Source organism: Mustela erminea, chromosome 6, assembly GCF_009829155.1.
Source record: "Mustela erminea isolate mMusErm1 chromosome 6, mMusErm1.Pri, whole genome shotgun sequence".
NCBI classification, from domain to species: Eukaryota; Metazoa; Chordata; class Mammalia; order Carnivora; family Mustelidae; genus Mustela; species Mustela erminea.
The window spans coordinates 68473021-68500782 of record NC_045619.1 but is presented as its reverse complement, the minus strand read 5'-3'; the positions used below and the strand labels follow the sequence as shown (position 1 = coordinate 68500782).

Below are 27762 nucleotides of genomic sequence, written 5' to 3'. Positions count from 1 at the left end.
AAGCTGAGAGATATTGACTACAACCAACCTCACTCTTTTCATATAATTTGAATTATTTGGAAAAAAAAGCTTGCATTACTTGGAAATAGAAAAGATAGATCAGGCTTCTTTGGAATCTAAAGGCTTATCCTCTCCCACTCTCCCTCACACACAGCACAGGGTGAGTCCATGTTAAATAGTCCCAAGATACAAGAGAAGACTGCATTCCTGATATAAGTGTGCAGGACCTCCTCATCTCATCTATCATACTTTATCATAGTATGTGGTACAGTATACTATAATAGAGCTGCTCAGTCTAAAGATAACTAACTCTATAAGACATAAAGAAAAGAGAACCCCCTTTTAAATAAAGGCAGAAATGTATCAGTTTCCTCATATCTAAAACAAAGACATCCATCTAGATGACATCTCAGTTTCCTTATATCTCTTAAAGTACATAAGCCCAAGAAAAGTGTTGACATAACCATTTACTGAATAAGAACTCTGCAATGCTATCTCTGTCAAAGTAATAAATACATAATTACAAATTGTGATAAGTATTACATAGGACAAGACAGATTGCTATAAGATAAAATAATAGGGGATCTAATAAAGGTTGAGGAATGCTATTGGACTGGACTGTATCTGCCCCACAAAAATTCATATATTGAGTCCTTAGCCCCTACTGTGGTAGTATTTGGAGATGGGTCTTTGCAAGATAATAAAGATTAGATGAAGCCTTCATGATAGGATACTGCCCTTATAAGAAGAGATAACAGAGTCTCTCTCTCTCTCTCTCTCTCTCTCTCTCTCTTTTTTTTTTTTTTTTTTTGCCATGTGAGGGCACATGAAGAAGGTGGCCACTTCTGGCCTGAAAGAGAGCCTTCAATAAAACCTAACCATACTAGCACTCTGATCTCAGACTTCCAGCCTACAGAAATGTGGGAAAACAAATTTCTGTTCTTTTAAGCAACCCAGCCACCTGTCTCATCTTGTTATGATAGCTCATGCTAAGATTACAACCTGCCAAGTAATGCTTCCCTCATGTAGTAACAGAGTAACATTTCAGCTGAGACCTAAAGGATGAGTAGGAACTGGACACATGAAGAGTGAGAAAAGCATTTAAGGTAGGAAATAATATAGGAAAGGAATGCAGCTAAGAAGAGAAGAATGTAACTGCAAGAAGTATGAAGCTATCAGGGTTGAGGAGGATGGTGTGGGGCTGAAGAGGTAGGCAAGGGCCAGATTAGAAATGTGCTTGAAGGCAACATTAAAATCTTGGTTTTTATCCTATGTGCAAGGTTTAAAACATGATAATGACATGAACACATTTTCATTTTAAAAAGATCACTGATTATAGTCTAGAGCAGGGCTGTACAATAGAAATAGATTGCAAGCCACACAGGTCATCTAGATTTTCTATTAGTCGCATTTTTAAAAGTAAAAAGAAATCTACCAAATTATTTTTACTGATAGATTTAACTTAACCCAACATATCTAAACCAGTAGATCATTATCAGATCATGACAGAAGATGATCTGTTAACAGAGATGACAGAAAATGAATTTGGAAGGAGTTAACAGCAACAGAAATGAAAGAATGTGAAGAAAGGCATTAAAAAGTAAAACAGAACCAGAAATAAAACATAGGATGATTTGAAGACTGCTCCTAATTAACACTTTCATCTCAAATTTCCTCTTTGTAGAAGGGACTTAGAATATATATTTTCACTGTCACTTATGATTTTATTTTCTTTTTTATACTTTAATTTTTGATCAACTGCTTTTCTGACTTGGTCTATTTCATTTGTATAATTAATTCAATTTGATTTAACAGATATCATTGAATGACTGATTTGTGCAAAGTTTTGTGCCAAACACTAGGAACATAAAGAAAAATAAGAAATTATACTTATATTAAGAAGTTTAGTCTGGGGCGCCTGGGTGGCTCAGTGGGTTAAGCTGCTGCCTTCGGCTCAGGTCATGATCTCGGGGTCCCGGGATCGAGTCCCGCATCGTGCTCTCTGCTCAGTGGGGAGCCTGCTTCCTCCTCTCTCTCTCTCTGCCTGCCTGCCTCTCGGCCTACTTGTGATCTCTGTCTGTCAAATAAATAAATAAAATCTTAAAAAAAAAAAAGAAGTTTAGTCTGGGGAGAGACAAGAAAGTGGGGGAGTAGTGGACTGAAATGACATCAGGTAGCAGGAGTTCAGCTAGTTATCAAATCATTCTGAACACCTATTCAATAGGAGATTGAAGAGAAGAGCAGCAATTCTAGGAACAGAAAATCAACCACTTTCTGAAGGATAGGATGTAAGTAGAAGTGAATCCGAGGCAATAGGAAGGTGGACCACGGTGAGGTGGGGGTGGGGGGGCTCCCGGCAAGTGGCGGAGCAGTGGAGCACAAAATCAGAACTTTTTTAGAAGTCTGCTCCACTAAGGGACATCACTCCAGAGGCTAAGCTGTGGTGGAGCCCTCGCAGGGACAATATGGTCTCAGGACCTGCGGGGTCACTGAAAGATTGGGGGTCACTAAGTGTGGCAGAGCTCTCAGGTATCAGAACAAGGTAGCCAGCTGCAGAGACAGAGCTGAGGAGTGAGCTCTCAACTTGGTATTACCTTAAACCTAGATCTTCAGCACAGTCGGACCACTGCTCTTTGAGCAGGAACCCTGCAAGTGGCAGATCCAGGGAGACTCACCTTCCTCCTTTGGAGGCAGGAATCTGCTGGGTTTGGACACTTCAAATGGGGCCATGCGCCAGAGACAGAAACACTCAGTCACAGGCCAGGTGAACCCAAAGTGCAGCTGGAGACCAGGGAGATGGGAGTGACTGACCCCTTTTCTCTGAGGGTGCACTGAGGAATGGGGCCCCAAGCTCTTGGCTCCTCTGGGCTGGAGATTGGGAGGCCACCATTTTCATTCCCATCCTCTGGAGTTCTACGGAAAGTGTTCAGGGAACACAAACTCTGGAGAGCAAACTTGAGCAAATTTCTTAGCCTGGCCCCTGGCAAGGGTGGTACAATTCTGCCTCAGGCAAAGACATTTGAGACTCACTACAGCTGGCCCTGCCCCCAGAAGATCAGGAAGAACATCCAGCCAAGAGCAAGCTCACTGAGCAAGGAGAACAGCAAAACTCCACAGTTAGGGGAAAGAAATGCATGGAATTCATGGCTTTATCCCCATGATCCTTTAGTCTTGCGAAGTTAAATTTTTATTTTTTTTTATTCTAATTTTTTAACTTTCCCTCTTTCCTCTTTTAACATTTTTTAACTAGTTTATCCTAACAATACCTCTCTAAAAAACAAAACAAAACAAACAAATAAAAAAACCCTAAAAAACACCTTAAACCTTCATTATTATAGTCATATTGTATCCTTCATTGTATTTAACCTTATTTTTTGTGTATACATACGGTGTTTTTTTCCTAAAAAATCTTTGGGATACAATTTCTTCTAATAGATCAAAATATACCCTAAATCTAGCACAGGGATTTGTTCTAGTCTTTAGCCTGAGCACATTATCTCCCTGTTTTTTTCTTCCTCTTTCTTTTACCAGCCAATTTTTCTTATCAATTCCTTTTTTAGAATTTTTTAAAAATTTTCATCATTACAGTCATATTCTATCCCTTCATCATGTTTACCTTCATTTTTGTGTATACATATATAAGTTTTTCTTTCTTTAAAATTTTGGGACGTTGTTTCTTCTAAGAGCCCAAAATACACCCAAAATCAAATGGGTGGCTGTGTTCTATTCACCAGTGTGTGTGTGTGTGTGTGTGTGTGTGTGTGTGTGTGTGTGTATAATATTAGATTGGCAGCAGACTTATCCACAGAGACCTGGCAGGCTAGAAAGAACTGGAATGATATATTCAGAAATTTTGGAAAAAAAAATACATATATATATACGCATTTTTTTTCAAAATTTCTTTTTCCCCCCTTTCTTCTTCCCCCAGTTTGGGGTCTCTTCTGATTTTGTTAGCATACATTTTTCTGGGGCCTTTGCCACCCTTTTAGTATTTTATTCTCTTGTTCATATATTCTTACCTGGATAAAATGACAAGGCAGAAAACCTCACCACACACACAAAAAAAGAAAAAGAAGCAGTACTGATGGCTAGGGACCTAATCCATACAGACATTGGTAATATGTCAGATCTAGACTTCAGAATGATGATTCTCAAGGTGCTAGTGGGGTTCAAAAAAGCATGGAGGATATTAGAGAACACTGTCTGGAGAAATAAAAGAACTAAAATCTAACCAAGCTGAAATTAAAAAAAAAAAAAAAAGCTATTAATGAGGTGCAGTAAAAAATGGAGGCTTGGGGAGCCTGGGTGGCTCAGTGGGTTAAGCCTCTCCGGCTCAGGTCATGGTCTCAGGGTCCTGGGATTGAACCCCAACTTGGCCTCTTTGCTCCGCAGGGAGACTGTTTCCCTTTCTCTTTGCCTACTTGTAATCTGTCAAATAAATAAAATCTTTTTGTAAAAATGAAGGCTCTTACTTTTAGGATAAATGAGGCAGAAGAGAGAATTAGTGATATAGAAGATTAAATGATGGGGAATAAAGAAGTTTAGCAAAAGAAAGACAAATGACTGCTGGACCACGAGGGGAGAATTCAAGAGATAAGTGATATCATAAGATGAAATAATATTAGAATAATTGGAATTCTATAAGAAGAAGAGAGAGAGATGGGGAAGAAGGCATATTGGATCAAATTATAATGGAGAATTTCCCTAATACAGCAAAGGGAACAAGCATCAAAATCCAGGAGGCACAGAGAAACTCCCTCAAAATCAATAAAAATAGGTCCACACCCCAACATCTAATAAAGAAACCTTACAAGTGCTAGTGATAAAGAGGAAATCCTGAAAGTAGCTTGGAACAAGAAGTCTGTAACATACAATGGTAGAAATATTAGACTGGCAGCAGACTTATCCACAGAGACCTGGCAAGCCAGAAAGAACTGGCATGATATATTCAGAGCACTAAACAAGAAAAAAAAAAATGCAGCCAAAAATACTATATCTAGCTAGGCTGTCATTGAAAATAGGAGAGATAAAAAGCTTCCAGGACAAATGAAAACTGAAAGAATTTGCAAACACCAAACCAGCCCTATAGGAAATATTGAAAGGGGTCCTCCAAGAAAAGAGAGAGCCTAAATATAGTAGACCAGAAAGGAACAGAGACAATATACAGTAACAGTCACGTTACAGACAATACAATGGCATTAAATTCATATCTTTCAATAGTTACCCTGAATGTTAATGGGATAAATGCCCCAATCAAAAGACACAGTGTATCAGAATGGATTAAAAAAACAAAACCCAGCCATATGCTGTCTACAAGAAACTCATTTTAGACCCAAAGACACCTCCAGATTTAAAGTGAGGCGGTGGAAAACAATTTACCATGCTAATAGACATCAAAAGAATGCTGGGGTGGCAATCATTATAATCAGACAAATTAGATTTTAAGCCTAAGACTATAATAAGAGATGAGGAAGGACACTATATCATACCCAAAGGTCTGTCCAACAAGAAGATCTAACAATTTTAAATATCTATGCCCCTAACATGGGAGCAGCCAAATACATAAACCAATTAATAACATAACCAAAGAAACACAACGACAATAATACAATAATAGTAGGGGACTTTAACACCCTCTTTACTGAAATGGATAGATCATCCAAGCAAAAGATCAACAAGGAAATAAAGGCCTTAAATGACACACTGGACCAGATGGACATCACAGATATATTCAGAACATTCCATCCCAAAGCAACAGAATACACATTCTTCTCTAGTGTACAGGGAATATTCTCCAGAATAGATTACATTTTGGGTCACAAATCAGGTCTCAACCAGTACCAAAAGATTGAGATCATTCCCTGCATATTTTCAGACCACAATGCTCTGAAGCTAGAACTCAATCACAAGAAGAAAGTTGGAAAGAACTCAAATACCTGGAGGCTAAAGAGCATCCTACTAAAGAATGAATGGGTCAACCAGGAAATTAAAGAAGAATTGAAAAAATTCATGGAAACACATGATAATGAAAACACAACTGTTCAAAATCTGTAGGACACAGCAAAGGTGGTCCTGAGAGGAAAATAAATAGCAATACAAGCCTCTCTCAAGAAACAAGAAAGGTATCAAATACACAACCTAACCCTACATGTAAAGGAGCTGGAGAAAGGACAGCAAAGAAAGCCTAAACTCAGCAGAAGAGAAATCATAAAGATCAGAGCAGAAATCAATGAAATAGAAACAAAAAAACAACAAACAAACAAAAAGAACAACCAAAAAAACCCCTGTAGAATAAATCAACAAAACTTATTAATTATTTGAAATTTAATTCTTTGAAAGAATTAATAATTGAAAACCCCCTGGCCAGACTTATCAAAATGAAAAGAGAAAGGACCCAAATAAATAAAATCATGAATGATAGAGGAGAGATCATAACCAACACCAAAGGAATACAAACAATTATATGAACATATTATCAACTATATGCCAGCAAATTTGACAATCTGAAAGAAACTAATGCATTCCTAGAGACATATAAACTGAACCAGGAAGAAATAGAAAACCTGAACAGACCCATAATCAGTAAGGAGATTGAAGCAATTAAAAATCTCCGAATAAACAAGAGCCCAGGCCCAGATGGCTTCCCAGCAGAATTCTTCCAAATATTTAAAGAAAAATTAATACCTATTCTCCAAAATTTAGAACTGGAAGGAATTAGAAATTAGAAATGGAAGGAAAACTTCCAAACTCATTTTATGAGGTCAGCAATACCTTGATCCCCAAACCAGACAAAGACCCCATCAAAAAGGAGAATTACAGACCAATATTCTTGATGAACACAGATGTGAAAATTCTCACCAAAATACTAGCCAATAGAATCCAACAATATATTAAAAGGATTATTCACAACGAGCAACTGGGATTTATTCCAGGCTGCAAGGTTGGTTCAACATCTGCAAATCAATCAATGTGATACAATACATTAATAAAAGAATAAGAACTGTATGATACTCTCAATAGATGCTGAAAAAGCATTTGATAAAGTACAGCACCCCATCTTGATTAAAACTCTTCAAAATGTAGGGATAGAGGGTACATACCTCGGTATTATCAAAGCCATCTATGAAAAACCCATGGCAAATATCATTCTCAAAGGGGATAAACTGAGACCTTTTCTGCTAAGATCAGGAACATGGCAGGGATGTCCACTATCACCACTGCTATTCAACATAGTACTAGAAGTCCTAGTACTAGTCAACAAAAAGAAATAAAATGCATCTGAATTGGCAAAGAAGAAGTCAAACTCTCACTCATTGCCAGTGATATGATACTTTATGTGGAAAACCCAAAAGACTCCACTCCAAAACTGCTAGAACTCATATAGGAATTCAATAAATGGTCAGAATATAAAATAAATGCACAGAAATCAGTTGCATTTCTATATACCAACAAGACAGAATAAAGAGTAATAAAGGAGTCAATCCCATTACAGTTGCACTCAAAACCATAAGATACCTAGGAATAAACCTAACAAAGGAGGCAAAGAATCTATTCAGAAAACTATGAAGTACTCATGAAAGCAATTGAGGAAGACACAAAGAAATGGAAAAATGTTTCATGCTCCTGGATTGGAAGAACAAATATTATAAAAATGTCTATGCTATATAATGCAATCTATACATTTAATTCAATTCCTATCAAAATTCCATCTTTTTTTTTTCAAAGAAATGGGACAAATTATCCTAAAATTTATATGGAACCAGAAAAGACCCGAATAGCCAGAGGAGTGTTGAAAAAGAAAGCCAAAGTTGGTGGCATCACAATTCCAGACTTCAAGCTCTATTACAAAGCTGCCATCATCAAGACAGTATGGTACTGGCACAAAAACAGACATATAGATCAATGGAACAGAATAGAGAGCCCAGAAATAGACACTCAACTCTATGGTCAACTAAACTTCAACAAAGCAGGAAAGAAAGTCCAATGGAAAAACGATAGTCTCTTCAACAAACGCTGTTGGGAAAATTGGACAGCCACATGCAGAAAAATAAAACTGGACCATTTCCTTATACCACACAGAAAAATAGACTCAAAATGAATGAGAGACCTCAGTGTGAGACAAGAATCCATCAAAATCCTTGAGGAGAACACAGGCAGCAACCTCTTCGACCTCAGCCACAGCAACTTTTTCCTAGAAACATTGACAAAGGCAAGGTTAGCAAGGGCAAAAATGAACTACTGGGACTTCATCAAGATCAAAAGCTTTTGCACAGCAAAGGAAACAGTCAACAAAACCAAAAGACAGCTGACAGAATGGGAGAAGATATTTGCAAACGACATATCCAATAAATGGCTAGTATCCAAAATCTAAAAAAAAAACTTATCAAACTCAACACCCAAAGAACAAAGAATCCAATCAAGAAATGCGCAGAGGACATGAACAGACATTTCTGCAATGAAGACATCCAGATGGCCAACAGAACATGAAAAAGTGCTCCACATCACTTGGTATCAGGGAAATACAAATCAAAACCACAATGAGATATCATCTCACACCAGTCAGAATGGCTAAAATTAACCATTCAGGAAATGACAGATGTTGGCAAGGATGTGGAGAAAGTCCTACCAACACTGTTGGTGGGAATGCAAGCTGGTGCAGCTACTCTGGAAAATAGCATGAAGTTTCCTCAAAAAGTTGAAAATAGAGCTACCCTATGACCCAGCAATCACAGTACTTGGTATTTACCCTAAAGATACAAATGTAGTGATCCAAAGGGGCACATGCATCCAAATGTTTATAGCAGCAATGTCCACAATAGCCAAACTATGGAAAGAACCTAGATGTCCATCAACAGATGAGTGGATAACCAAGATGTGGTATATATATACAATGGAGTACTATGCAGCCATCAAAAGAAATGAAATCTTGCTATTTACAATGAAGTGGATAGAGCTAGAGGGTACTATGCTGAACAAAATAAGTCAATCAGAGAAAGACAATTATCATATGATCTCCCTAATGTAAGGAATTTGAGAGGCATAGTGGGGGTTTTGGTGAATAGGGAAGTAAAAAATGAAACAAGATGGGATCGGGAGGCAACAAACCATAAGAGACTCTTAATCTCCCAAAACAAACTGAGGGTTGCTGGGGGGGTATGGAGATGGTGGTTGGGTTATGGACATTGGGGAGGGTTTGTGATATGATGAGTGCTGTGAAGTGTGTAAGCCTGATGATTCATAGACCTGTACCCCTGGGGCACATAATACATTATATGTTAATAAAAATAGTTAATTTTTAAAAATCTAAAAAAAAAAAGACATTAAGTCTGGGGGTGGGTGGGTAGGTCAAGTGTCTGTCTCTTGACTGGTTCAGATCATGATCTCAGGGTTATGAGATCAAGCCCCACGTCAGGATCCTGCTTGGCGGGAAGTCGGCTTAAGATTCTCGGATTATCTCTTTCCATCTCCCTCTGCCCCTCACCACTGCTCTCTCTATCTCTCAAATAAATAAACCTTAAAACAACAACAATGGGGTGCCCGGGTGGCTCAGTGGGTTAAGCCTCTGCTTTTGGCTCAGTTCATGTTCTCAGGGTCCTGGGATGGAGTCCCACATCAGGTTCTATGTTCAGCAAGGAGCCTGCTTCCCCTATCCCTCTGCATGCTTCTTTCCCTACTTGTGACCTCTCTGTCAAGTAAATAAGTAAAATCCTAAAAAAAAAACAAAAAACAAAAAAACAAAACCACACACACACAAAAAAACAAAACACAACCTCTTAAAACAACAATAACAAAAAAGAAGAAGTTAAGTCTAATATATGTTGACCTATAATAGTTACTCTTTTTCTCACAATTGTTTTTTTGTTTTTTATCTTATTTGTTTGGAGTGACAAAAATCACAATAGGCAGTTTTATTTGTAGAATTTGATCCAAAAGCCCAGAAAAAATAAATAAAAGGATCTTGAGTTTCTGTTATATTTGTACACAAAATAAACCAAAAATAAAATTTACCATGAGGTCATTTAAATGTATTTGCAAATGGTCTGATTAGGGAAAAATGATTTACAACATGGGAAACTTCTAACAACCAAATACTTGAATGCATTGCACTTTAGGTCATCTAGGCTATGTTAGCATTAATGAACAAAGTGATAGGTCCAGAATGCATTCCCAAAACCTCTTCCTCAGTGCAGACTTTGATAACTGTCTGTAATAAAAAAACACCAACTCCTGTTCATTATATTAGATGGTCGTTTTGTCCATTTTTCCTTTTGTGATGATGAATCCATTTTAAACACTTCAATTATGAAAACACTCCAAATCCACAGAAAATACTCCAAAATTCCATCCTTACATTTGCAGGTTGTACAAGGATATCCAGCCATGTTCCCACTGAGCTGCTACATCTTTAAATGCCACAGCTGTCCAAGCAAGTTTTTCTGATGTGACAGGTAACGTTATCAGCTGGGTCACTGACACAGTGGGGAGAGCAATGCCTTCCCAAGATGGCTATGTATTCACAGCTGAAATTGGAGCAAGTGGTCAGTAATCTACCTCTCCTTCCAGACACTGGCACTGCTGGCAGCTGTGAGTCCAGTTGTCTCCACTTTGATAGAGCTTGTGTCCATTTAGATCTAAATATTGACTTGTGACCCTGGTGTCACACGTTGGGCAACAGAAAAGGTCAAGATTTGGATTCCAGCAATGACAAGCTATCTGTTGGCTGATTATCTTTTGGTTCTCACAGGAACAGAGAAACACCTGCCTATTGCACTGCACTTCTCCATTGGGACAATCACCAGAGCAGGAGAGCCCAGATAGACAGAGACAATCGAATTCACTTGCCAGATTGATGGAGGCCAGGGGAATCACTCCAACAGGTATGGGTTTTTAAGGCACATTCATCAGTGTTAATACAGGACTCCATCATCCTAAAAACTGCTTCTGCACTCACAGCGGTACAAGCCCGGCAGGTTAACACAGCAAGGATGATTGTGGCACTCAGCAATTCCTCCTGTACATTCATCAATATCTTTCTTGCAGTGGCTTCCTTTGAATCCAGAGGACAAATGCATTTTTTAGGAGCCATGATATTCCATATCTTCTATGATCTTGGCAGAATACTCCACAAATGGTCTTGTTCCCCACTTAGCCCAGTTTGTAGATGCAGCTGTGTCTCTGGACAGTATTGGTGCAGATGGCATTCCCATCACAGGTGTGCTGCCTGTGGTCACATTCACCCCATTTTGTACAGGAGAAGTCATCTACAAATATGTATCCTGGGACACAGTCACAGCGGTGTAATTCAGGCAAGATGACACATAGAGTATTGGCATGGCAGTAATGCATTTGAGCTGCATACTCCTCAATATTCTCATGGCAGGCAGAGTCTCTCTGGGCACAGATGTTACTTTTCTTGCACTCACAAGTGGCTTTTGTATTCTAGTTTTTGCATTGTAAGTTTTCACCACATTTAGCTCTGTCTACACAAAAGTTATAACCTCTACTGCATGTGACCCTTTTCTGAGCATTCAAAGGAGCGCATGCTTCTGTAACTTTTATTAAAACTCCACCCTCAGCATTCCCAGCAGCTCTAAGTTAAGATCCATTGGCTCTTCTACAAGGAATTTTCCTGTATAGACGCATTTTGGTCAGCAGACTTCACAGCACTGGCTGGCAATGTACATGGGGAGAAAGTCTTGGGAGCAACTGAGAGGAATAGGATGTCCTTCAGCTCTCCACAGCACCATTCAGCATGTTCAGTTCCTGCAGTGATTACCATCAACCCAAGAGACTTGGTCTCTGCAGAAAAGTTGACTCACCTGGCAGATCTTGCTAAGACAGTCTTCTAACTGACTAAGTCTCATCACTGCATAATTTAGTTTTGTACGCATCTTGGCCAAAAGTTCCTGAAAGTCTGTGACTCCTTGTACCAAGCTTAAAAAATCATTGCAAGTTGTACGAGTGTGATTCCAGTTCAGACATTATGTTATGTATTCATTTGGCATAAAGATGATATTCCCATCTTGGACGAGTCCTTTGAATAAGGCACGCTTTTGGTTTTGCTGACCAATGTGACCTTGTTCCAACTGTCCATCTACCATCCCGTATGGAAGAGCTTCAGTCCTGGGATTCCCATTATGTACATAGTGTTATTGGATCTCCTCCCTCAGGCCACTTCTCTCCAGTTCAAAATAGCTGTGTTCCAGTTCTTAAATAGACAGTACCAATCCTAAAGTCAATGCTTTCTGCTATACAGTGGCCAAGAAGAACAGCTCTTATTCCAGAACAGCTGAATTAATTTCTTACTCACATGAGGGACTGCATGGATCTCTCTTTGTATATCTTGCCTTCTCCAAGTTTCCTTGGTTCTTGCCCATTTCCAATACCTTCAAAGTCAGCAGTGTAGCATGTTAAACTGTCTGTTTCTATCTTCAGGCTGTGCCTCTCTTTTGTCTTCACTATTTGACAATAGGTTCCAGTTTCATCCAGAACATTCTCAGAGAATGTGTACATCCCTAGTTTTGGTAGAACGCCTGATCATTCCTCAGGGTCAGTCAGAAGAACAAAAATCACTGTAGGTATTTTGAACAAAATGGGGTTTAACCTTGGGAATTAAAGACTTACCAAACCATCTGAGGGACTAGAAGAACAAATGTCAAAGAAGCCCCTGCAAACTTTCAGGAAATCTAGAAGTGCAAGGATATTGGGAAGGTCACCTCCATTGACCTTAGCTGTTTCACCCAAGTGAGTGTTTCTCAGAAAGGAGGATGTGTGTAAGTCACTGGTAAAACTTTACAGTAACCATCTCCCAATCGCTACCTGTCTGCCCATGACTGTCACTGAGGAATAATAGAATTTTTTTCCATTTTATATTTCAAAGAAAAACCTCTCATTGGAGAATCCTACCTAAAACCTGCTGGCTAGGGATTCTGACAAATGTAGTTCCCAGGATCCTCCCCTGCAATGGAAGGGAGAATTTAGAAAGAGGGTGGGCATGAAGCTGAGTCAAAATATAAAACCAGGCACATGTAGATTAGGCATATTAGGGGCGCCTGGGTGGCTCAGTTGGTTAAGCGACTGCCTTCGGCTCAGGTCATGATCCTGGAGTCCCAGAATCGAGTCCCACATCGGGCTTCCTGCTCAGCAGAAGTCTGCTTCTCCTACTGACTTCTCTTCTCTCATGCTCTCTCTCTTTCATTGTCTCTCTCTGCCTCTCAAATAAATAAATATAAAAAAATTAGGCATATTATTGGCTCTGCGATAAAATATTGTATGTCTATAAGCCTCAGATACTCAATTTTAATTTTGTACTCCCAAATAAAATTTCAATTAGATTTCTAGCATTTATATCTTGAATATGCTTTTTTTCCACCAGAATCAGAAAGTACTTAGGGAGTTCAAAGGCAACTAAGCTCTGAAAAGGTACTGAGAAACTGAATATACAAATGGAAAATGGATAGACCGTATGTAAAATAGAACTTGGACTCACAGCCTATAGCAAGCTGCCCAGGAAACCAACCCCTCTATGTACAGTAAACAACCCAGAAAGCCAGCCAACTTTAAGTCAGACTTAAAGGAAGCCAGATTGCTATCTCTAGTGACAATTCAGGAAGCTAAAAAAGAACTTTTGTAACAATCAGCCCAACATAATCAGGACTTGATCAATAACTGACAGCTTCCCTGATTCTTGTCCCCACTTCCAATTTAGGATCAGGCAGAGAAAGTCAAGTACAGACCCTAATCAATCAAGTAAGATGCCCCGCTTCTAGTTAGCCAGTCTGCAGCTTCTGCATGCCAACAACCTCCAATCAGGACACACCTGAACATTTTCCTTTTGTCCACTCTGAAGGTTTCCCAGCCCTGCTTTTTTTTCATTTGGTTGATTTTCTTTATTTCTACAATATTGATCAAGGTAGGGTTTGATCTAAAAAGAAACTGTATCTTGCAAGGGAAATAATGCATGAGCTTCTAGGCAACAAATTTCTCATATGGAGCAGGCACAATGGCACAATGGTTAAGTGTCTGAGTTCTAGAATCAGAAAACTAGACTTCAACTTGAATCATTTTCACTGTCTAGCTATATTCTTAGACCGTTGAGAGGATTAAACTAGGTGATGGTTGTAAACTACATTGTCTAACTTCGTGTTGTCATTATCTTCTCTTTCCAATCTCATGAAACTCCATCCTGTTCCTCACATAAATTTTCTCTTGATCCACGGTCCTTCCTCCCTCTGACCCTTCCTGAGCTCATCTAACAAGAAGAAACCAAATAAATCTTCCTCAACTGTTAACATCTCAATCTCATTCCCTTACTCAAAAAATTCCAGGGCCTTTAAAGACATCCATAATCTACTTTCCACATCTTCTCAACACTCTCTGACAAGAATGACCTTCCGTTCTAGCCAAATGCACATATTCACCGGTCTAGAGCTATCCCACAAAATCCCATGCAAGTGACTATTTTCCCTCCATTGTTCATATTTGAAATAAACTACACCTTCTTTCTCAATATCTGAATTTTACATTTTATTTGCAGTCCAGCTCAAATCCTCTCTTTTCCATTAAACCTTATCGGACAACTGCATTCCAGAACAATTTCTTCCTCTCTCAAGTACTAAAGCTTTTATTTGATTCATTGACTCATAATCTGATTTGCAATAGATACAACTTTTCATGTATGTATATCAAAACCTCACTGAGAAAATAATATTTCTGAAGGCATGGCCAGTAGTGTATTCTTTTTTTGTGTACTGCCATATACTTAAGCATAATGACTGTAATTGTTATCCAGAACTATGTTTCTGGTATTGTGCCAAACGCTTCATTTTATCAGATTTAATTCTCTCCAGAACTCTTGAGGGAGGGCTTATAATTAGCCATTTATCAGGCAAGAAAATTTAAGTACAGAGTGGTTGAGTTATTTGCCCAAGGTCACAGAATTAGTAAGATGGATCTGACCACCTAGGTATCTTGGACTCCACAGCTTAGACTTTTAATAACGTTTTGTAAATTGATTAAACATACTGCTTTATGAAATCTTACTGGATATACACATAAATTCCTCCATTTCCAGTGTCTCCATGGGAAATCCAAATATGGGATTCATTTTAGAGATCAGGTATTTCTACAGCAGAAACAATTTCCTAAGACAGTTTTCTTTAATCTGTGATACAAACCTTGAAATAATCACAAAGGCATTAAAAAAGTACATTTACTTCACCATGCAGGTTGTTCAGAATTGAAACAGTACAGAACAAACCACGTGAGGCCATGCAACATCTTTCTATTTGCCATTCACTCCTATTTTAAGCAGAATTTGGGTGCCACTAATCACCCAAAAATTTTAGGTAGGTTTTATGATACATGTTTTAGGTCCCAGCTAAAAAGAAGTATAGTTATTTATAGTATTTCAATAATATATGAAGATCAAAACTAATATAAAATTTCAAATATTGAGTATTCCATAAAGCTTTATTGTGAGAGAGGGTATTTTTTGGCTTTTTGATTCATTTGTTTTTTACCTTGTCTCTTTCAATAATCTTGGTATACATTCATTTTTAAAATTGTGTGGGGAGGTAGAAGCATGGTGGGGCTGGAAGAAAACCTTCACCAAAGTATCTTACAGTTTTAAATTCTTTGATCAGAGAAGCATATTAACTCTCTTCAGTCTTATTGAATTAAAAAAAAAAAAACAAAAGCAAAAAACAACAACAACAAAAAACCATTTGAATTTTAAACCTGACCATTGAAGAATAATAAACTGACCTGGCTCTTTCGGCAATCCATGGTAAAGGAAAGTTGGGAAAATCCAATCCTGACAAAGAAATTCTAATTCAAAGAGGGTAATGTTAAACAAAGATTTTTCTCAAAATACACTTAAAGTATAAAGAGGCCATATCTTTATTTTATTCTTGTTTGTTCTATAAAAATAAAAATGTATGGAAAGGAAATGAAAATTTCAATCAACTTTCAGTGGTAATTAAAAGCAATTGTAGTCCTCAGGCTGTTTCTTTCCAATATGATCCAGTGATCAGAAGGAATTGGAAATGATTACATTTTAACTAGAAACACATTTCTGTCCAGAACTGAGCTTCGAAGCATGAAAAAGGCACAGTGGTGGCCCCTGTTTGTGTTTCCATCTGGGGCTCTAATTTGAACTTCAGTGATTATTCTGCCAGACTTCTGGCTGTGCTAAGATCCAGAAAGTCAAAGCCAGCATATTCTTGTATGCTGTTTCAGGCAAAAAATAAAATTGCACCAATTACCATGTTTGCATTTTGTAGAATGGCTCTATTTAAATCGATTATAGGTTAAACAAGAGCGTTTGTAAAATTCACAGCTCAGAGTTAATCTGGCTTTATTCCAGGGCACCCGATCTGAAAAGTAAGTGATTGCAAGCACTCTTGGAAAAAAGTTAGCAATGGCCTATAATGGAAAACAGTCTGAAACAATTAAATTTAGCCTGCTTTTCAAATTAAGAAATTCATCTCATCGCTGGCCTTTCACTTGAAAGATTTCATCAGATCCCATGAAAAATGCTTATCTTTTTCTGATATTCAGTTAGTGCTTCCAAAATGACATCATCGTCAATGATAAGGATAAAAGCAATGAAAAATGTAATGCCTCTTGCCAGGAATTACTTGGTCATAGAAAGCACCTAAAGGCTGTTGTAGTTACTCTGACTTCACAGCTCCTGGAGCTGGGAATTTTGTTTTCTATGGCCAGGAATGATGCAGTCATAGAAATCTTGAGAGGGTGAAAGGGAATATCTTTGTGGTCCCTAAAGAGCTTGGCAACTTACTGTATTTGGCGTGAAATATTCAGTCCTTTTATTTTCTTATTCTAAACACACATGAATCTTTTTGACCAATGAATCTCTTCTCCTGATTCTTATTCTGAGAATCTAATCATTACTTAGAACTTTTATATAAAGTTTTAAAGGATGATGTCATTCTTGGGGTTTTCAAAATTTCTTTAGATGGCATGAAAACTGACTGCCTATAAAATAACAGAGTAAGATCCTCCTACCTCTATCTATAATCACTCAGAGATGTTTTATTACCAAGTCACTTTCCACAAAAAGATAAAGGGGAGAAATGCTCAAGTGGGAAAAGCAAATTAAGATTCATAGGAACAAGTTAGATGCTCTCAGATGGCATATTCTTTTCATTCATTTCATTTCACTTCACCAAACTTACATAATACTTCCTGTGTTCCGGGTACCCTTCTCAACACTTCACAAATATTAATTCATTTAACTCATACATAACATCATAAAAGAGGTGCTATTATTAACCCCACTTTACAGGTAACACTGAAAGAGAGGTTAAGTAATTTGCCTAAGAGCACACAGTTGGGGAGACAAAATGAAGTTCTGCAGTCCATCTCATGTTTATAAGGAGCCCTGATGGTGTGAACAGGCAGAAGACCCACAGAGACCATTAACAAAAGCTGTTCAATGGCATGGACTTTGAGAGCAAATGGTAAAGTCATTTTGTATTTGGTTGTATGAATTTTATAGCTTAGAGGTGATTTTTTTTTTTTATGTTTGTTTGGTAAAAATTTCAAATGCCAGCATAAAATCTCTAGCTGTATATTACGAGAAAAATACACATAAGTCAGATGATTTGTATGTCTGGCTTTTCTTATTACCATATGATAGCAAGGCTAGACCTTTAAAATGCAATACTAAGATAAAAAAAAGAAAGCTATATATAGATATAAGTAACTATATATATCACATTACCATTTATGTAAATCTAAAAATATATGCAATATAAAGCCATAATATGTGTCTTATGAGTATATACACAAAACCAAAAATGGATACATAGCAAACACATTAGAAGAGTTTAAATAAGAGAGGAGCAGAGCTTTAGAGGGACCATTAATCACAGACTGAGATTTGTAATTAACTCAATTCCCAGGCCCCAAGGTCTGAGGCGAGGAGAAAGCATTTATCTGTTTATGCATGCATGCACAGAGTCCTCTTATCTAGGTAGGCATTCATGCCAACAAGAGAAAATTAGACTATTTTCTGTGTCGCTGATACTCATTATTTTATTATACAATAATCATTAACCCTTGAAGCAGCAGTTCTTCCACATTTGGGGCTCAGGATATTTCACGCTGTATAAATTATTAAGGACTCTAAATAGAGTTGACAGCCTAAAGAGAGATGTCTATACCGATTTATGTCTTTTGATATTTATCGTATTAGAAATTAAGACTCAAAATATTTAAGTACTTAATAACTTAAAAATAACAGGGACAACCTTATTACATGTTTATATAAATAACCTATTTTTAATGAAAAATAATTATATTTTCTAAGACAGAAAAATCTAGCAAGAAGGGAGTCATTTTTACACATTTTTACAAATATCTCTGGTATTTGGATTAACTAAAGATAGTTGGATCCACATATCTGCTTCTGCATTCTATTTTCGCCATGTGTTGCTTTGGTTGAAGTATATAAAGAAAATACGACCTCACACAGGTGTATAGTTAGAAAAAGAAAGAGTGTTTTAGTGGCCTTTCAGATAATTGTGGATTTTATTTTTTGACATGACACCAAAACCTGACAAGTTATTAATGGTTATTATAATGTGGAATCAGAAACCTATCAATGAACTTTTTGCACTGTGTTACATTAACATTCACTGATGTATGTTATATTTTGAATGGATCGTTTACACATGCATGCTTTGTAACAACATGGATTGATCATGAAAATTACAGGTTCACTGAGTGATGCATATCTTCCAAATGTTGACACATTTCATTAAGCAATATCAAAACATCACATTTGTTAATATTCACGTAATAAATGTAAATCTCATCCTAAAATTCCCTTTTAAGCTGGGGAAAGCTTCAAGCTTACAGTGGTAGATGCAAACTTTTCCAAAATTTGAATTTTCATTTGAAAGCTTAATGTTATATAGCACTTAATAACAATCATGTTTAAAGTGGCATACCCACTTTATTCATTTTTTGTAAAGATTTTATTTATTTATTTGAGAGAGACCAAGTGTGGTAGGGGGAGGGGCAGAGGGAGAGGGAGAAGGAGACTCCCTGTTGAGCAAAGAGTCTGAAGCTGAGCTCCATCCCAGGACCCTGAGATCATGTCCTGACTGGAAGGCAGACAGAAGGGATGGAGCCACCCAGGTGCCGCACTCCCCACTTCGTTCATTTCATTTTTGATAAAATGATGGTTTGTAGACATACTTTTAAGAAAAAGTGTTACTCAGCCTGCAACTCAAACAATGGTTTTTCCTGTAGACAACTATTGTACTTTGGTATGCAGAAGGAGTACTTAATGTATATAGAATATTTAAAAGACAGGTAGTCAAGGGCTGAAATATCACAAATTTTCACTGCTTAAGAATGTCAAGGACATTCTTTTTTTTTAAGATTTTTTTTTTATTTTTAATTTTTTTTTATAAACATATATTTTTATCCCCAGGGGTACAGGTCTGTGAATCACCAGGTTTACACACTTCACAGCACTCACCAAAGCACATACCCTCCCCAATGTCCATAATCCCACCCCCTTCTCCCAACCCCCCTCCCCCCAGCAACCCTCAGTTTGTTTTGTGAGATTAAGAGTTACTTATGGTTTGTCTCCCTCCCAATCCCATCTTGTTTCATTGATTCTTCTTCTACCCACTTAAGCCCCCACGTTGCATCACCACTTCCTCATATCAGGGAGATCATATGATAGTTGTCTTTCTCTGCTTGACTTATTTCACTAAGCATGATACGCTCTAGTTCCATCCATATTGTCGCAAATGGCAAGATTTCATTTCTTTTGATGGCTGCATAGTATTCCATTGTGTATATATACCACATCTTCTTGATCCATTCATCGGTTGATGGACATCTAGGTTCTTTCCATAGTTTGGCAATTGTGGACATTGCTGCTATAAACATTCGGGTGCACGTGCCCCTTTGGATCACTACGTTTGTATCTTTAGGGTAAATACCCAGTAGTGCAATTGCTGGGTCATAGGGCAGTTCTATTTTCAACATTTTGAGGAACCTCCATGCTGTTTTCCAGAGTGGCTGCACCAGCTTGCATTCCCACCAACAGTGTAGGAGGGTTCCCCTTTCTCCGCATCCTCGCCAGCATCTGTCATTTCCTGACTTGTTGATTTTAGCCATTCTGACTGGTGTGAGGTGATATCTCATTGTGGTTTTGATTTGAATTCCGGACTTCAAGCTCTATTACAAAGCTATCATCATCAAGACAGCATGGTACTGGCACAAAAACAGACACATAGATCAATGGAACAGAATAGAGAGCCCAGAAATAGACCCTCAACTCTATGGTCAACTAATCTTTGACAAAGCAGGAAAGAATGTCCAATGGAAAAAAGACAGCCTCTTCAATAAATGGTGCTGGGAAAATTGGACAGCCACATGCAGAAAAATGAAATTGGACCATTTCCTTACACCACACATGAAAATAGACTCAAAATGGATGAAGGACCTCAATGTGAGAAAGGAATCCATCAAAATCCTTGAGGAGAACACAGGCAGCAACCTCTTCGACCTCAGCCGCAGCAACATCTTCCTAGGAACATCGCCAAAGGCAAGGGAAGCAAGGGCAAAAATGAACTATTGGGATTTCATCAAGATCAAAAGCTTTTGCACAGCAAAGGAAACAGTTAACAAAATCAAAAGACAACTGACAGAATGGGAGAAGATATTTGCAAACGACATATCAGATAAAGGACTAGTGTCCAAAATCTATAAAGAACTTAGCAAACTCAACACCCAAAGAACAAATAATCCAATCAAGAAATGGGCAGAGGACATGAACAGACATTTCTGCAAAGAAGACATCCAGATGGCCAACAGACACATGAAAAAGTGCTCCATATCACTCGGCATCAGGGAAATACAAATGTCAAGGACATTCTTAAGTAAGACATCATTTTTTTTTTAACAGTGAGTACATGCCAACAAAGAACACAATGTCTGATGCTATTGACTTGATTCCTGCAAAAACACCAGCAGATTTCCCTACCACCAGCACATAGTAAATAGAAAATAACATCTTACTATCATTATGAAAATAGTTTTGATGTCACAGGATCCTCAGTGTTCCAGAGACTGCACTGTTACTCTACAACATGAGATCTATTCAAACTCAGCACCTAAAGAATTTACATGCTAACTGTATCCTAAAATATGTAATGAAATCTGGATAAGGTACCTCCTGAGACTCCAGTAAGAGTGAATCCAGAATTTTCAAGACCATCTGTTCCTTAATTAATCTTGTTTGCCTTAGTGGTGTTTGGAGCATTGATTTTTAAAGAAATTTTATTTATTTTGATAAACATAAGAGTTCATATAACTTTCTGAATTAGTTTGTTTTTTTTTAAAGATTTTATTTATTTATTTGACAGACAGAGATCACAAGTAGGCAGAGAGGCAGGCAGAGAGAGAAGGGGAAGCAGGCTCCCTGCTGAGCAGAGAGCCCGATGTGAGGCCCGACCCCAGGACCCTGAGACCATGACCTTAGCTGAAGGTAGAGGCTTTAACTCACTGAGCCACCCAGGTGCCCCTGGAGCAAAGATTTTTTTTTTTTTTAAGATTTTATTTTTATTTATTTGACAGAGATCATAAATAGGCAGAGAGGCAGGCAGAGAGAAAGAGAGTCGGAAGCAGGCTCTCTGCTGAGCAGAAAGCCCGATGCGGGGCTTGATCCTAGGACCCTGGGATCATGACCTGAGCCGAAGGCAGAAGCTTTAACCCACTGAGCCAACCAGGCACCCCTGGAGCATTGATTTTTAAAAAGACAAATATTTAAGTGAATTTTCAAACTTTCTTGACTTCTTATTCCCAAGGACTTCACACTTCCACGGTGAGATTACCTGTTAAATCAGTGGACAACTCTTTTGCTATATGACTTATTCAAAAGGTAGTCTGTTTCAGACCTGAGCTGGGTCACTGATCAATACTTAATCAATTCACTAAATCGATTTTTTGGAGTTATCCACCTAATTCTGGTCCCCAGTCCATCCCTACTACATTTAAACCTGCAGAAACAAAAGTGTTTCTTGCCACAATTATTCTAGTTCTTGCCCTTGAAGCAGACTCACAGGCTCCTGAAATTGGTACTCTGAAGATATTTTCTGTTTCTGCATCTGCCTCCTCACTCCCCACCCTTTACTTTTAGTGGTTATGGAGTGTTCCCGTATCAGCCAGGTAAGGAAAGTACATTTGCCTTATAACATATATAATACATCAAGTACACGAATAAATCCCAGCTCATTTTTAGTCAATTAGCACTTCTTGATAGCCTCATGAAGACCCTGGACTGATGCAGAGGATTTGGGAATAGGAAAAGCAGCAACATTATAAAGAAGTTGAAGTTACAGGGCTTAGCCTCCATAAACTGAAAACATATTTGAGAGAAATAGCTCAGACTCATGTGAAAGGGCAGTAATGAATGAAGGCGATATCCACTGAGAAGTCAAGTGAACCAAGTCAGTACTGTTCTTACAACTCCAAACCCACCCCAGGTTGCATGGCCTTTGCACTTGATGTTCCCTCAGCCTGCAAATGTCTCCCCTCAGTGCTCCACACTTTATGCATCTCTCTGCTCAAATGTCACTTTAGCAGGGAGGACTTCATACTATCTAAAATAAAATCTCTGATTATCTGTTTCTTACCCTGTTTTATTTTTCTTCACAGAAGCTACCACATCTGATATACATTTATTTCTTTGCTTGATATTGTCTGCTTCACTTCATCTCAACGTTGGTTCCTAAGGGCAAGGACTTAACTGTCACTGCTCTATATCAGGGCCTAGACAGCTCATGGTACATAATAGGACACAATAAGTGTTTGCTGCTTGAATAAATGAGTAAATGGTATAAAAGCTCAGAGTGGGGAGATGAGTTCAGTTGTACTAACCAGGTGGCAAGGAAACATTTGGTAGTCTGAGGTTTGAGCTGGGCTTTGGAGGATGTTTCTCATATGCAAGGCCAATGAGCAGAGTAGTCTACCTGTTTTATAGGACTCAAGCGAAATGCCATCTTCTCAAGCAAGCCTTGTTGGAGCTCCAGGACTGGATGACTTGCCACTGCTTTTGGTCCCATAATTCTCCATGTTCTCCCCTATGTTAGAGTTCACACTAATGTATTTTATCTCTTACCTACTTGTCTGGCTACCCCAATAGAATATTAACTCTGGGATGAGAGGAGCAATGTAAATTCAGCCATAGCATAGATCTTGCTACCTCCTAAAAATACTAGTTGACTGCATAATTTATTAGCTAAGCAGTAAGCTCAAGTCGAGGAAAACATAATATGGACCAAACCATGATTTGTGGAGCTGAGACACAGAATATGTTTTAAGCAGGGAGATGCTACAGCAATCTATTGCCTTAGCAAGGCCAATATGAGCATGTGTCCATGATGAAGCAAGTGAAAAAATAATTAGTCTGAAAGACAAATTGTAACCGTATTGCAATGCTCTAGGCACAAAATAATAAAGGGCTGGACAAGCCGGATAGCAATGGGAATATTCACAAAGGAACAAATGAAGCCAAATGTCACTGATTTGATATTAAGAGCAACCATAAACGAGTGCACATCTTAAGCCTAGATGACTCTGAAAGGCTGATGTGATCACTCTAGCCCATGTTCCAAGCCTTCAGCCTCTTAAGAAAATAATTTTTTGGCAAACTATTCACTGTAATGGCATAATTTCTTTATTTTAGTATACTTAATGGTAGACTCTGTCAGAGTTCATTTATACAACCCCTACTTGGATATTAAGCCTTTAAACAAAACTTTAAAATTCTAAGATTAAATTTCTTTCCTGATTGCTGACAGTTATCTATCTATGAAAAGAAGTTAATTTGTAGGAGGTAAAGGTAAAGATAATAAAATACTAAATTTCATCAAATTCTTCTCTGAAAGTATCACAGAATTCAGGGCTTCAAGAAACCTCCCAGCAGATAAAGCAAATAGGATTTCCTTCTCATGAGAATTATCTAAAGCTGCTCAAGGACACAGGGTTGATCAGAGGCATAATCAGATCTCCTGACTTTCAGGTAAGAAAGCAGACTTTAAAAAAAAAAAAAACAAGAACAAAAACAAAACAAACAATCAAAAAAACCACTGGGTGGCTCAGTCGTTGAGCAGCTGCCTTCAGCTTGGGTCATGATCCCAGGGTCCTGGGATTGAGCCCCAAATCCGGTTCTCTGCTCAGAGGGAAGTGTGCTACTTCCTTTCCCACTCCCCATGCTTTTGTCTCTTCTCTCTCTCTCTCTCTCTCTCTGTGTCAAATAAATAAAGAAAATCTTTAAAAAAAAAAAAAAAAAAAAAAGCAGTGCTTCTTAATAGGAAAGGTAAGCTTCAGAAACCAAGGAACAACCTTGGTCTACCATATCTCCTCCCAGCCAAGAGGAAAACAAGCAGTGAATTATCAGAAGAATTTTGGAGGAGATAACAGGATATAAAAAGTCTGAAATGCTAGAAAATTCATGGGAAGAAGAGGTTCAAATGTAAAGTCCCAACAGGTTTCATGCCAATTTTCTTGTTTGTATTCTGAAACTGGATCTCTATCATTGTCGCTTGTATTTTTCTAACGAAAAGCATACGTGGTTTAGGATTAGGATATTAGATCTTCCTTTCCATGCTTGTGCAGTTGCATTTTTCAGCTTCAGATATGGATAGATCCAGGGGTTCATATGACATCATTTTAATTTAGTCTTGTTTTTCCTTTTCTCATCTCTGATTCTTTTCTTCAGTTTTTAGAACTCTTCACATGGTGGCAAATTAGTCACTATCCTATCTTCTTAACAACCAGATCCAAAGGTCACTTTTCAAAGTTGCAACAAATGCCTCCCAAATTGAATTTCACTGGTTTTTATTATGTCCTAGGGCCTTCTATGAACCAATTTATTGTGATTAAAGGAGTGATAATTGACCAAACATGGGTCATGGGCCCATCGATGGAATGAGTCGATGGGTCAATTACATCCAAATTTCACAGACCTCAGTGAGAAAGAGCAGTTTTCCTAGAGAAAAATCAGGATTTTAGCTAAAAGAGAAAAAATAGGTGTTGGGTACACCTTGATGGCAACTGTCCACTATACCAGCTAAACCCAGTTCAAGTCAAAGTGGATTCCCTCTAAGGAAACGTGATTGGAATTGGGCCCAGGATGTTTTCATGAAATGAAGCAACTATACAGGTCCTGTTCCACTCCTCTGCCTTCTTTTCCTCTCTCTGCATATCCTTTCTATTCTTTCTGAACTATTTGTTCATCTTAAGTAGAATGCTTGCTTTCTTCTAACTTCAGTTTGTCAGGCTTCAACTCAGTAATAGCATCCCTCACTGTGCTCTTTTAGCTTCTGCATTGACTGCTAATTCCCCCATTCTCATTAGTTTCTGAATTCCAAATTCCTAAGAAAGGAAGGTGATTGCTTAAAACCACTGTGTGCCCACATCAAAGGTGAAATGCCACAGGCCAGACATTACAATCTATGGACTGCCTATCAGCCCAGTGCTAGTTCTTATTCTAATCAGTTTAATGAAGGTAGGAAAAAAATGCTTTCAACCCCGTTGGCCAGATCATAAGCAGTCAAATTTCCTTTAGCAAAGTGAACTGGAATAACAGCTTTTGTTACCAAACACAGTATTAACCTTGCAATTTCACTTTCCTATTTTTACTTTATACCTTCTAGTACCCTCTCATCACCCACTTTCCCTGCATTCTTCCCTGGGAAAACATGCAGTCAAAAAGGGACTACTTTATCTTTCCCACCACAAATCCACCAACCCACAATGCTATCTCAGGCTGCACCCATCACTTGTGCTCTGAATCCTATCCCACTCCGCTTCCCAAGGATTTTCCTGCAACCATTATCAGTTTCCTAAAATACATTATGTATTTCTCTCTGTCTTTATTATCTGTGCCTTGCAATTTATGTCTTTCCACTAGAAAATCAGCTCCTTAAGACAAGATCCTATGTGTTTAATTTAACACTATTCTCAGAACCTATATTAGTGATCCACAATTAATTTTTGTTGTTTGACTAATTTGAGCATAGCAGCTGCTCAAAAAAATATAACTACACTTTTTCTTACTCCCTTCCCTTTAAGTTCATTTTGCATTTATTTGGGAATAATTTCTGTTTAGAGAAACTTCACTATAAACAATACAGATAAAAATCTATTTGGTAGAAAAGCATCTTTATTTTGTTAATCTTGAAGATAACTGATACACTGATGTGTATATGTTTTCCAAAAAGATGTATGTGTTGTCCTAATGTATTTTTCAAAACCTGTATAGCTTAATCAGTAAGTCCAGAATGCCCTCAAATTGAGCAGCTTTCTGTTATGTATATTTTGGGATTAACATTAAATCAATGAAATGAAATGAAAAAACTTCCAAGGAGCTTACAATCTAGTAAGATAACCAAAGTTGTGTATAGAAAGATGGTTATCATACTTTGGTATGAATTTGGTATTTAGATTTGAAATAATCTAAACGCTTATCAAAATACTAGTCAAATAAATTGCAATTAGTTAAGAAGACTGTTTATTGCAGCATTTCTATAATAGCAAAAGACTAGGAAGAACCCAAATGTCCATTAATTGTGGACTATTTGAGTAAGTCTAGAGTAACAGCAATGAAATGAGTACCATGCAGCTGTGATTACAAAGATATATCGTTAAATGAGAAAAGCAATGTGTATGGTGTGTGTATTCTATGTCATTTTATAGCTAAGAAATACAGGGACAATAAATATACACACACATGCACACATATATATCTTTTTTTTTTTTAATGTCAAGATAAACCAAAAGCTAATAACAATGGTTAACTTTAGATGAGAATGGGAATTGGGTAAAGAGAGAAGAAAGTAAGATCTTTTCAAAATATTTTGTAGATTTTACTTTGGAGACAAATAAATGTTCTGCATAGTCCTGAAATAACAAAACTTAAATACTGCACCCTAAAATTAGAAAGCTAAAAGAAAATAATAACCATTTCTTTTTTTTTTTAGTTTCCTGGGTTAAACATCCAGAAAAGAGTTATTTCAAAGTGACTTTAAAATGATAACTTTATTGTATATCCTTGATGATATAGTCTAAGAACAAAATAAATGCAAAAGAAAGTCTTCTAAATAATCAAAATTCTACTCAATAATAATAATATTAATATTAACATATTGTCCTTTTGAAATTATTATAAAACAAATAAATAATCATTCCATTAAGAACCAATTATATCATTCCATTTTTGGTGAAAGTGGAATAAAACAAATATGAATCAAATAAGTAAAAATCCTAAAACCAAGATTTGATTTGGAAATATTAGTATAGACTTCTCAACTATTTTCATAGCTTTGACTACTGAAAAGATTTAGAAATAATGGTCCACTCAGCAACTAGACTGGAGATTCTAAATACCATTGTCTATTAAAAGGAACCTTGGAGGGCGCCTGGGTGGCTCAGTGGGTTAAGCCGCTGCCTTCGGCTCAGGTCATGATCTCAGGGTCATGGGATGGAGTCCCGCATCGGGTTCTCTGCTCCGCGGGGAGCCTGCTTCCTCCTCTCTCTCTCTCTGCCTGCCTCTCTGCCTACTTGTGATCTCTCTGTGTCAAATGAATAAATAGAATCTTTAAAAAAAAAAAAAAAAAGGAACCTTGGAGAAATGGCAGATTCCAGATCTAGGGCAGGAAATATACAAGATGAACATGGAGCATTTCTTTACTCTAGTATGTCCTGAAAAGA

General features: G+C 37.7%; 1 protein-coding gene and 1 pseudogene across 12 annotated transcripts in view; both read right to left on the bottom strand.

Annotated features, from left to right (window-relative positions):
* LMNTD1 (lamin tail domain containing 1) overlaps positions 1 to 27762 on the bottom strand; it is a 488007-nt gene that overhangs the window by 222771 nt on the left and 237474 nt on the right. The window lies entirely within an intron of this gene.
* Positions 10038 to 12503, bottom strand: LOC116593401 (annotated as a pseudogene).